We start from the raw sequence: 12,254 nt of genomic DNA on the forward strand, positions 1-12,254 counted from the left end.
TGTTTACCGTGGGCACTTTCTCCTCTGATTTTGGCAGCTGGACTTGTCTCCTGTTGAGAAATCAGGCCCCATGAATGGCTGAGCCCCTCAATTTCCCTGAGCTTCCAAACATGCCTGCCTGTATCTGTTTCTTTTCCTTCTTTCTTCTATACGTAGAATTCTAAGAATCGGACCCCCGATGCACACACGCTTTACATATGGGCAGAGCCTACAAGTGTGGTGGGATGCCATTGTGACAATGAGATGACTCATGGGTCAAATGGAGTTTAATTAGAAGGGAGGCCTGGCCTAGTCAGGCGAGTCCAGGGAAGGGTCAGAGACCCTCACTGTGGGGATTCTTTGTGCTGTCAGTCAAGATAGCGGGACCACATATTGAGGGAGTTCCTAGGAGCTGGCAGCAACTCTGACCCACAGTGAGAAAATGGGGATCCCCATTCCTGTATCCACAAATAATTAATTATACCTGACAATTTGAATGAGCCTCTGGGGGAATCTGAAGCTCCAGCCGACAGCTCCACTCCAGCCTTGCAAAACCCTGAAGCCACGCCATGGCTTCTGCCCCAGAGAACCAGGCAATCATCAGCCAGTATGGGCTTAAGGTTAGGTGGTGGTTGTCTGTGGCATCACAGCAGAGAATGCCGCAGTCCTGAAATGTGTCGTCTTCTGCTATGGAGAGTGACAGCTAATGGACTGATCTGTTTCAAAGCATATACATTAAATCTTGCTCTAGAGTCTTCTAAACTTATCATTGAGTTAATACAAAGGGGTCTTGATTTTAGTATTTAATCTGGTGCATCAGGGGAGGTGCAGTGAGCAAAAGGCACTTTGCAGATATGTTGATCAGGGGAGAGGAGGAGGTTGCTATGGTTTCAATCAGCTACCATCTCCAGGCTGCCAAAGGCAGCCCCTTTCCGTCCTGTCAGAGGCAAATGTACGACAGTGTGCAGATGGACACTGAAGTAGACTTAAAGGTAAGGGTTGGTGGTAGTGTGTGTTTGTGTTTGGAACCTGTCTATGTGAGTCTCTCTCCTGCCATGGTGCCCTGCCAACCCACCACCTCTTTCTTTGAGGAGGAGGAATCCATGCAGCTCGGAGGGGTATCAGGAATATGGGCTCTGATTTCCAGCTCTGTCACTGGTGAGTTGGTACAGTATGTTGATGTTTTGTCATGCTTGCTGAGCCTGGCTAGCAGGTTTCTAGATCTTTCTCACTTCTTATTCTGGTTTTCTATTGGTGTGTTCTATGGCCTTAAGAAAGTCACTTTGGGGACCATAGAGTAAGGAAGGAGGCATTCATCCAACTCTAATGGTGTAGCAACAGTGATCCAGGTGCTGGGCAGGTTCCTGGGACACAAACCAAATGGCACCTCTCTCCACACTATGGAACAAGGCTCTGGCTTCTGAAGATCAGGCTGTTGGCTCCTGAAAGGACCACGAGTTTGAATGCTGACATGCATGGAGGTTGGTTTCCTAGGCGACCATGGTACACCACCGTTGCTGCCTTTTGGAGGTGACCTTAAGACCCAGGTCAAAGTTGTCCCTTCAAACGCAGGTTGCTGTGCTCACCCAAGTCTGGTAAGCACCACCCGTACCAAAAGCTCAGCCTGCCCACACTTTGGTATAGACTTTTCCAAATGTCTTTGGAGCCTGTCCCCAGGGCTTCACAGTGCAGACACCCCACTCTGCCTCTACAGCACATTGAATGGAGAGCTGTCTGGGAGATGGATTTCAAACAGAGTAAGTTTGAGACATGTGTAGTATCTGGAGACATTTTGGGTTGTCCCATCTGGGGGGAGGGGTAGATACTACCACCATCCAGTGGGTGGGGGCCAGGACACTGTCAAACTCAGCATCTCAGCAGCACAGAGAATGGATGCTCTGGTTCCAAATGTCCATAGGGTACATCAAAAGCAGGTCTGGTCGTGGAAAGCAGAGGTGCACCTGGCTGGTCCTGGGGAAGATAAGTTAAAGAACAAGGGATGTTTCCCTTCAGCAGCATTAGCTTCTGCAGCAGACCTCTCTGGTCTAAATGAGCAAAGCCAGGATGCAGGATGCCCTGGGCTGTGTTCCATCCGTGTGGAGCTCACAGATTGCTCATCAGCAGCTGGGTAGGACGTTTACTCATCACAGCCACCGATGTGGACTGGGCGCCACGCCATGTGCTGGCCAACACGTTTTCACGTAGATAATCTCATGTAATCCTCACGGTAGCATCTAAGGAGGCGATTGTGATTGTGTTGGAGAGGGAAATGGCTTCCTTCTGCCAGTCCGGGTTCTTTGGCTGGGCTACAAATTGAGTTGGCAGCAGACAGATGAACAAGAGAAAACCTGTTTTAATTATGCCCATACGTATGGGAGTCCCACAAACTATGAGATTGAAAGTTGGGTCAGATGCCAAGCTTCTCTGAGCCTCAGAGTGGGCATGGGGCTTGGGTTTCTGGGAGGTGGTGGGGACAATTTGGGGGCAAAGAGAAAGAAGGAGGGTGCATGGGAAAGGAGGCCCATCTTGTTCTGCAGATGAATCTCCCCATGTCCCACACCCTATCATTATGGCTACCCAGAGCATCCTCACGGAGGCCAGGACTTTGAATACTGCAGAGACTCAGATTTTCTTTAGAGATGTAAATTTCTTTTACAAAAGGACAGCTCTTCAAAGCCAGGCCTGAGAGTGCAGTTTCTCAGAATAACCAGCTTGGGGTATGCGCTGGTATATCTGGGGTGCTACTCTAGTCTCTCACAGCCATATATTGAGGAAGTGCATCTTGAGCCTCAACGTGTGTCTATCAGGTAGAAAAACAGGTTCAGGCAGTCAGATTCTTCTTATCACAGGGCACGTCTGATGCTGCACTTGGCCCTGGTAAAGCCGTGGCACAGCTCCGGTTACACAGCCAGGATCCGTTCTACCTGTCTTTGCTTGCAGCAGAAGCTGTGTCCTTGGGCCTTTCTGTCGTGTGTCAGATAGATGGAGTGCTGGTCAGTCTGTAACAGGGTGGCTGCCCTAGGTTGTGATGTTTGCCATTTCTTGTGGTAGAAACTCCACTATGACCACCACCCAGAGACTAACATGATGCCCTTGAACTCAAGCTGGGAAGTTATATATTCGTCTTTTACTGCTGTGGGGGCTGACCACAGCACACAACTGCAAAGAGGTCCAGCAGAGTGAGACCCCTACCCCTGGGCATCTCAGTTCCCATAGGTTGAGCATTGGGGGAGGGGGGATGGACATAGGTGAGTCAAAAAGAGAGGTACACCTGAGAGCTTGGCTGCCTAACTAGGAATCTCTGGCAGGCTTTGCCAGACCACCCTCCAGGAGAATGCTGACCCTTGGGCAGGGCTCCAGCCTTTTGATTTTGCTGACACTCTGCCTACTGATGGGATGGGCTGGCCACACAGATCCCTATGGATCTGGAAACCTGCTAGATGCCAGTGTGTGCCAGCAGACAGAAGAGGGATGTTTGACTGTCCCCTAAGGGTTCCTCTGGGATGTGCCCCCAAAGCCCCATGAGCCAGTGCTGGCCAGCAGCTGCTGGACCTATAGCGTCCCCTGGGCTCCCTGTCTTCCTGGGAGCAGAGCAGATGAAACTGGTCAGCATTTCTCCTGGAGGGTGGTCTGGCCAACTCTTCATGCCCAAGCATGAGCCCTTGGCATGAAGCTTGTGCCAGGCTACCCTACTGCCTGCTTATTAATTACTAGGACTTTCTGGCCACAGCTTTAACCTCCCTGGTTCAGCTCCCAGTAGTAGATTCTTTCTCAACCAACTCCCAGATTTGCCCCTCCACTCTCTCTCCCTGGCACCCCCATCTGGAGGTATTGATGTGTGCTTCGCAGGTCACCAGGGGGGCGGCACTGGCCGGCCCAGTGCCCTCACACATCTGTGCCTGCCATCCCCCTGTTCTCTCTTCCTACCCTTGGCTCTGTTTGGGATGTGGACGCTGTTCCTCTGAGAGCCCCTTGTTTAATCCACAGCTGCAGATCCAGGAGGCGATGTTGGTGGGTCCGTGGACTGTGGACATTCTGCAGCTCTCGTGGCACAAGAGCAGAAATGTCCCTCGGTCGCTGTCATCAGGGACACCGAAATTCCACAGTCATACAAACAGATTCTGGGAACAAATTTTAATGAATTCCGCTGAAACTTGTGCGGTAGTGATAAAATGTAATTGCTTACAATTTCACACCCACACCCGCCCCTGAGCTGCAGCCAGCTCTCTGGTAGGCAGTTTCATCTCCATGGAGTCACTGCGTCCTAAGGTACGTGAGCCTCGTGCAGGCTTGAGTGAGATGTGTGGTGAATTTTCATCAGGATACCAGGAGCAGTGGCAGGCAGCCCACCATTGAGAGTGAGTAGAGGGTAAGGGCCCCTTGGGAGCCGGCAGCAGGTCCTAGTGCACTTTTCACAGATTCTTCCAGAACATTCTGATTGTTTTTCCAGCTGCTCTGATACTTTTGACTTGCACATATTGACTCAGTAACTCAGTATTTTTTTGGGGGTTCACTCTGCACTTGACCTTAGCAGAGGGCTGGAAAGTGATTCTGGTCCACTGTGAACACTTCTTTGCAGGAGGCCAGAGTAAAAGTCAGTGGCAGGAAATGGAGGGATGCATTCACCTTGTATTGGAGTCCCTGTGGGAGGTCAGTTTACCCCAGGTAACTTGAGGCTGCACTTGGAACTTGAGCTTGTATGACCCAAGATACTGTTCTAGGGAATCGAATTTCCTGTTTTTGTGGGACCTCTAAGCTGAGCGTGTTCTCTACATGTTTTAATGTTTGGGAAAAATAAAAGCAGTCTAATCTTAGGCGGCATATGACTGCGCTATGAAATTCACATCTCACTGCTGAGAAATAAAACTGAAAGGAGCACAGCTATGATCAGTCAATTACACGTCACCCAGAACCACATAGTACCCTGAAGAGCTATGTCTATTATTTACATGCTGCCCACAAACCACACCCATTATTTAAATACTACCCCAGTCTGGCTCACCTGTTAAGCACCACCCATGATCCATGCCCACCTAATTTACATACTGGTCACATGCCCCCCTGCCTATTTACATGTTATCCCAGCCCCTCTCTTGCCACCTTGAAAAAGTTGAATCACTGCAGCAGAAGCCTGTGACCAGCAAAGACTGCGGTGTTTGTTCTCTGGCTTTTTGAGAAAATGTTTACTATTAACCCCTAGTACAAGAACAGCATTTCCCTGGGGGTAACCTTGGTCTCTTGGCCAGCCCAGAAGTCTTTTAATGCAGAGGTGATATTCATGAGTGAGGACCCCTCTGGCTTGGGACCTGTACCCTTTGGGGGGACCAGGGGTGGGGCTTGTTGTAGGAGAGGGCACAGTGACTGTGGGCCTCCAACCATGCACTGAGCGAGGTGGCAGCTTATTATTTGCCATTTGTCACTGTGCCTCTAACGTTCAGCAGAGTAAAAAATAGTTTGCCAATGAAGTAAAGTGGAAAATTAATTTGAGTTTCCTCCCTGTTGCAAGTAAAATACTGAAATTAAAAATGAAGGCTCTAATCACTGGTGTGTTTTTACCTTTGGCAGAATCATCCCTGTGTAAAAACTTGGGGGAAACTTGCTTATTTTACTTTGAAAATAATTCTTTTTGGCCAGTGGGCATGGTCTAATGAGAAGGGAAACATTCTCTTTTCTATGTGGCCTTACTCAAAGAACAAACCGAAGATGGTCCAGGGAAACAGAGGGGTGATTGTATAGAGATAGGCTACCCACTGTGAAGAATACATGTTACATACTGCAAACACACATCTTTAGACAGCCAGCTTCCTCTGAGCTGGCAGGCATGGAGGAAGTAAGACAAGGACTTGGACTTCAATTAAAACTTTTTGTTATTTTTCAGTGCTGAACATGGGACTGAGGGCCTTGGGTGTGCTAGGTAAGTGCTCTACCACTAAGCCACATCCCTAGGAAGGACCAGGACTCTAAAAGGCCAAATTCTGTGCAGTCCTCCATGGTGTCTAACTTTACATTGCTCATTAAAAATAATGAGATGTGGTGTGCTCCTGAGGGTCTGAGTTCATGGAATTCCCACCAAGTATTGAGCTTGGCTGATGCTAGCAAGTATTCAGAAAGGTTCCGACTGACTTACAGAGAGCAGCAATTCTGGGTTAAGTAGTATAAAATGCCTTGATTTGCCTGGTTGGCACCTGCCAACCATTTTGAGTGGGTCTCTCCAAAATTCACATGGTAGATCCGCATTTCCTCAGTGTGGCACTGTTGGGCCATGGAGCCTGGATGGAGGTATTGTGGATCTGGGGTAGGACCCTCAAGGATAAATCCTTGCCTTTCTCCACAATGAGTCCCCACTCTCAAAGTGGCTGGACTTGTTACCATGGGAGCAGGTTTCTATGAAGCAAGTCAATCTCCCATGTTCTCCAGCACGTGAGTCTGCTCCCCTTTCCCTCTGCCAAGAGTTGAAACAACATGAGGGCCTCACTCACACCATGACCTAGAACTTCCCAGCCTCAAACCATGAGCCCAAATCAACCTTTTTTATAAATTTCCCAGTCTTAGATGGTCTGTGATAGCAACAGAAAGCAACTCAAGATAGCATCCTCTAAGGACATGAAAAGTCTCTAGGCTGATTGGTTTGGGCTTTTTGTGGGTTGGGGGGGATGTATGCATGTGTATATGTGTGTGTGTGGGGGGCTGCTCATGTGTATACAGAGGCCAGAGGTTGATAGCAATGTCTTCTTCAATTCCCTGCATCCACATGTCTCCATCTTCAAGTGCTACAGTTATAGATGCATGCTGTCGTGGATGGTTTTTATATGGGTGCTAGGGATTAGAACTCAGGTCTTCTTGCTTATACAGCTTTCCCCACTGAGCCATCTCCCCAACTCATGGTTTGGTTTGTAAGCCAGTGGCTGCTCCTTAGACAGAGCAGAGATGACCCAACCCCTCTCTGTCATCTTTAGATCATTTCTCCCACAGAGGCCAGTAGTAGCAGTTTTTAGAGGTTCTGCCTGGTCCCGAGGCAGCAAGCAAAAAAGAAAGAGGGTCAAAGATGCTTAGAATAGCCCTACAGCTGCGTTGAAGCGTGTGGCTTTTCCCAGTGGCCTTCAGACCTGTGCTCAGCAGCCACTCTGAACAACACAGTTAAGAGGTATGGTATGGCATAAGGACTTGACCTCCAGTTGGCTGGGAAGTGACGGACAGGGAAGAGTAAATGCCCCTGGCAGGAAGGACACCTAACGTCTGCAAAGTGAACTAGTCTCTGCTGGACTCCTGGCCACTGAAAGATTCTGGGAGTCATTGTGGGTGCCTACCAAGCTCCAGGAGGTAGTTCCAAATCCACAGTCACATAGGTGGCCCAGGGTAAGCTCAGTGCTATAACGGGAATGTGGGAAGCAGGTTGGTAGAGAAGGCGTGGGAGGCGAGAGTGATTAGAATGCATTTCACACCTCTATGAAAATGTCAAATAACAATTTAATTGATAAAAACAAAGTGAACCACATAGGGCTTTGGTGTTAGGACAGACCCTCCTGTGGATTTCATGCCTTGAGAGGAGACTTATGCTAATAGAGCCTCAGGAAACGGGGAAAACATCCTTGGTTGCTTACGTTGAAAGTCAAAAGAAGGACTAGTCAGGGGTGACACTGCCAACACTGGGGACAGGAGGACATGGCACTGGCTTGGAGAGAAAGTGGCTGTAAACAGCTGCTGCAAAGTGTTGTCTTTGAGCCAAACTGCCACCATTTTCATGACCAACTGTGTGTACTTGTCAGAGTCCATCGCGATGGGGCCTATGAACTGTGGGCATTCCCTCCAGAAGCAAGAGGCGAGGGGGAATCATTGGACCCTCACCTGAGCATGCAGCCACTCCTCCCAGTCATTTTTAGGAAATCCTGCCCTGTACATATGACTGTAGGGTCTTGGAGGGGCTGGAGCACATGGACTGAGCAAGACAAAGGGACAGGGCTCCGCCTGGGAGGCTGTGGAGAAGCCGCCATCCATGCGGAGCGTAGACTTTCAGTGTGGCTCCTGTCAGTAACCCCTCATCGCGCTCTGTAAAGCCCAGTACACTGATTTGTTCCCCAGGGTGAGCTGTCGTGGAGTTGAACTTTTGGTTGTCATTAGGAGCTTAGGAGGAAGGAGCTGACGCTCTTCACATCTCTCCTAGGGAGGGAATTTTCTCAGCAACAGCCCCTGAGAATATTGGTCACCTCAGCCAGCAGGGACTATTTTTAGGAAACCTTTCTATATAAATTACTAAGTATAAGTATTCTAGCTCGAAGGGGTAAACTTCAGTGATGTGGAAAAGCCACAAATTCCAAGTTCATTTTCTCAATAACGGCAGTAATGAGATCAGTGCCCTTTCGCGTCTCTCATAGCGTGTCACCCTCTGCTCTCCAGGAAGCCTGGTGTGGTTAAACATGTTCCCCCACCACTGCCTGGGTTAGGCTGACCTGGGTCCTAGGGGCTTGAGATATGTGAGTGACCCCTTCCTGGTGGTCACTCACCTGTGTGGGAGGAGGAAAGAATAAGGTAGCACCAGTCGGGAGTGTGGCACGCGAGGGCGTGGTCTGCCCAGGATGCTGAGGGCCAAGGCTTAGGGTTCCACTTAGATGGCATATCAAGTACTTTTCTCAGTCTGACCAAGTGCTTGACAAAGTGACTTAGGAAGGGCTTATGGCTACAGTTGGATGGAATACTATTCCTCATGGTGAGAAGGCATGGAGGCAGGCAGACCCATTTGAGCTGGACGTGTGGTCTGAGACCCCTCATACCTTGGTGAAACAGGAGTCAGGGAAAAGGGGATGCAGGCCTTCATCTAACTTTTCTTTGCCCCTTTTTATTTGGTCCAGGATTCCAGCCCATGGGATGACACCACCCATGTTCAGGGGCTGATGCCACTCACGTTCAGAGTGGGTCGTTCTGCCTCAGTCCTCTCTGGAAACATCCTCTCCTAGCTGATTCTGAATCCAGTGACATTAACAGTGGAGACTAACCATCACAGATGGCCAAGGGCTCAAGAAAGTCCTCCTGAGCATGCTCAGAGGGTCTCAGAGGACCAAGCCAGCTCTGGCTGGGCTGGGGAGGGAAGGAGCAGGTAAGAGTACATGCAGCGAGGGACATGTGAGTCAAGTGGCGGTTGCTCTTTGGTGATGGAGTCTCAGGGGGTGTGTCTGCCCAGGGGAGCAGAGATCAGACCACAAGAAGTCTTATATGACATGTTTTGGGGTTTGGATTTCATCCTGAAGGCAACGAGAAGTCACAGAAGGACTTTTAAGTAAGGAGGGGGGAGACAATGAGGTTCATGTTTCTGTCTTGGGGAGATGCTTTGGCATCAAGGATGGAGACTGGTCTAGTCTTTCCAGTAACAAAGCTGGTAAGGTAACACAAGTGCAGGGTGATGATAGCCCCGTCTGGGGTATTTGTAGATGGAATGAATGAGGATGGGCATGAACCAGGAGTTCAGGAGGGCAAGGACAAGCGGCTGGGCTGGTGAGAAGGGACGTACACGTGATGTGAGCGTGAAGCAAGGACGGACAGGACAGGCACGAGGGTTGCAGGGAAGGGCTACCATGACTCAGCCAGGTTTTGGCTGACAGAGGGGAGAAGGGTTTCGGGTGTCTTTGTTTCTTGAGATGGGGGTCTTGAATTCACAGTTCTGAGTGCTGGGATTACAGGCATGAGCCACTCTACCTGGTCATGTCTTCTGCTTTGTTTCCTTGTGCTGGGGATTGAGCCCAGGATCTTGTGTATCCTCAGCAAGACATTACCGCTAAGCTGCAGCCCCAGTTTGCTCTGTTTCTGAGTATCAGGAGGCCTGGAGAGGCCTGTGAACTTGTTTCCCTCCGGCAGTAACAGCAGCACCTGCCTGATGTAGACAACTTAGAAACCGGAAAGAAAAAGTGGGAGAGGGAGACCAGAAAGTTTGCTTGCTCATATGAGAGAGCAGCGAATGTGAGCAGACAATGAAAATGTTGACCCAAGTAAGTTTTAGAGCATCAGCCACCCAAAGCAAATTCCAGCGGGTTCGGCAGTGCGAACTATTGGTAAGTGTTAACAGCAGGCCGAACAGCACAGCACCTCGGGTCACAGCTAGGTCACGTTATGAGATCATAGAACGAACAAACATTCAGGACACAGTTTGCCTGATTAGGGGGTGTAACTGAGGGAAACGATCAGGAGATGCTGGCATTACGGTAGCTTTCATTTCTCAGTTCGGGTGGGAATTTGCACAACCCGCTATGCATTATACCACCACCCATCTTAGATCCTGCATGATGTTGATCGATTTGCTCTAACCCAAGGCCTCCTGCATGCTAGGTAAGGTGAGCTATACCCCCAGTCCTCTGTTCTGCTTTTTATTTTAAGACAGGGTCTCACTAAGCTGCCCGAGGTGGCCTTGAATTCACACTGTGGCCCAGGCGGTCTTAAGCTCTTTATCCTTCTGCCACAGTACTCCCAGCAGCTAGGGTTATAGGCCTGTACCATCAGGTCAGCTGTGTTTTTATGTCATCAAAAACTCACCTTCTCTTTCACAGAGCCTTCAAGCCCCCCCTCCCAGACAGCTGCATTGCCTGCAGCTTAGTCTCAGAGATGCTGTTCTCCCTTGGGTTATTTGGGGTCACAGTGGAGCACACAGAGAAGTTCATGGGGTTTGGCTCTCAAGACCTGTAGGAACCCTCTCTTGCTCCTTCTTTTCAGAGAGCTAAGATACGGGCTGTCTGAGTTGCTACAATGGATTAAGAATCCCCAATGCAACCCTCTGGAAAGAACTAGAAGACTACCTGGCCCCTAAAGGGTTATTTATTCTCTCCTGGAACCTAGTTCCTCAGCTAGCAATGGGCTGCCAGTGCATTGTGGTCTGCCAGAGTTCCACAGACTGGTTCATAAATTGAATTTCATTTTCAGAACCAGGATGAAATGAAGAAATAATTTCACATACTATACATTTATTGAAATTATATCAAAATAAGCAATGAAGGGAAATTTCTCTTGGTAATATAATTTCAAGGATCATTTCGTGAGTTTGCACCCACAAATGTCTGGGTTTGATAACCATGGGAAGAAGCATCTGGGCTCCACTTTAAACTTGAGGGGAGTAGATGGTGTCACTCTGCAGTTCCCTTTGCTGAGTCTCAGCTCGATGTCACCCATCTCTGTCTCTCTTTTTAAAAATTATATTACATTTTTTAGCATGTGTGTGTGCATGCCACAGTACATGTATTTTGTATGTGTGTGGGGGGGTGCATGCTATGGCACACATGTACCGATCAGAAGGCAACTTCTGGGAGTTGGCTCTATCTTTCCACCTTGTGGATCCCAGGGATTAAATGCAGGTTGTCAGGCTTGGTGGCAAGCACCTTTACTCACTGTGCCATTTTGGCAGCCCTGCGGTTGGCTTGTTTTAAACAGTATACGAGAGCAGACGAAATGGCTTAATGGTTAAACGGTAAACAAGAAGATGGGTATGTCCACTTCTCCTAGGTCCCTCCTTCCCTCCCTCCCTTCCCTCCCTTTCTTCCTCAGATCCTCTCTTTTGTTTGTGTTTTGTTTAGTTTTTGCTTTTCTGAGACAGGGTGTCACTTTATGGCCCAGGTTGACCTCAGACTCTTGGCCATCCTCTTCCCCAAGGCTCCTGAATGTTGCAGTTACAGGTGTGTGCCAACCACAACAATTTTTCCAGTTCTTTCTCTATTGTGGAGCTCCTGCTTGGATGCCACTACACTGTGATTTGTTTACCACCCCCCCTCCTCTACCCCCAAAGCCCGTGAATGTTGCAGTTACAGGTGTGTGCCAACCACAACCCTTTTTCCAGTTCTTTCTCTATTGTGGAGCTCCTGCTTGGACGCCACTACACTGTGATTTGTTTACCACCCCCCCTCCTCTACCCCCAAAGCCCAATCCATTTATCCTGTAAACATGCAAGGTTAACCCAAAGTCAGGTTGTGAATTAGAGAGAGATGAAGTGCTGCTGAGTCAGGTGGGAACGGCTCCCTCGCTGCCCAGCCTTCCCTGTTTAATTAGCTGGTTCTAAGGTGAAATCCTTCAGATAATACACAGATGGCACATCTTGAGAGAAGTTGTTCCTTTTGTGAGCGTCACAATCAGATTGTCTTCCCTGAGTAAGGGGTCATTCAAGGGAGGTTTTGGAGCATTTTGAAAATTTTCAAGGAAGGCAAGTACTGCGGGGGATAAAACAGAACCATCTGTAGTGCCCAGATTATCAGAGTCCCCCCGATTACCCACCATCTCCCTCCCTCCCTCCCTCCCTCCCTCCCTCT

The 12,254-nt window shown here is 49.1% G+C and overlaps 1 protein-coding gene across 1 annotated transcript in view; it reads left to right on the forward strand.

Annotated features, from left to right (window-relative positions):
- Positions 1-918: 918 nt before the first annotated feature.
- Positions 919-12,254, forward strand: part of CUNH10orf90 (chromosome unknown C10orf90 homolog) — a 151,126-nt gene continuing 139,790 nt past the window's right edge. The window contains exon 1 of the mRNA XM_008845988.2: positions 919-971. The gene's annotated coding sequence lies outside the window, so the exon portion shown is untranslated. The remainder of the gene's footprint in view (positions 972-12,254) is intronic.

The sequence above is a fragment of the Nannospalax galili genome, unplaced genomic scaffold (genome assembly GCF_000622305.1).
Source record: "Nannospalax galili isolate Female #2095 unplaced genomic scaffold, S.galili_v1.0 scaffold362, whole genome shotgun sequence".
NCBI lineage: Eukaryota > Metazoa > Chordata > Mammalia > Rodentia > Spalacidae > Nannospalax > Nannospalax galili.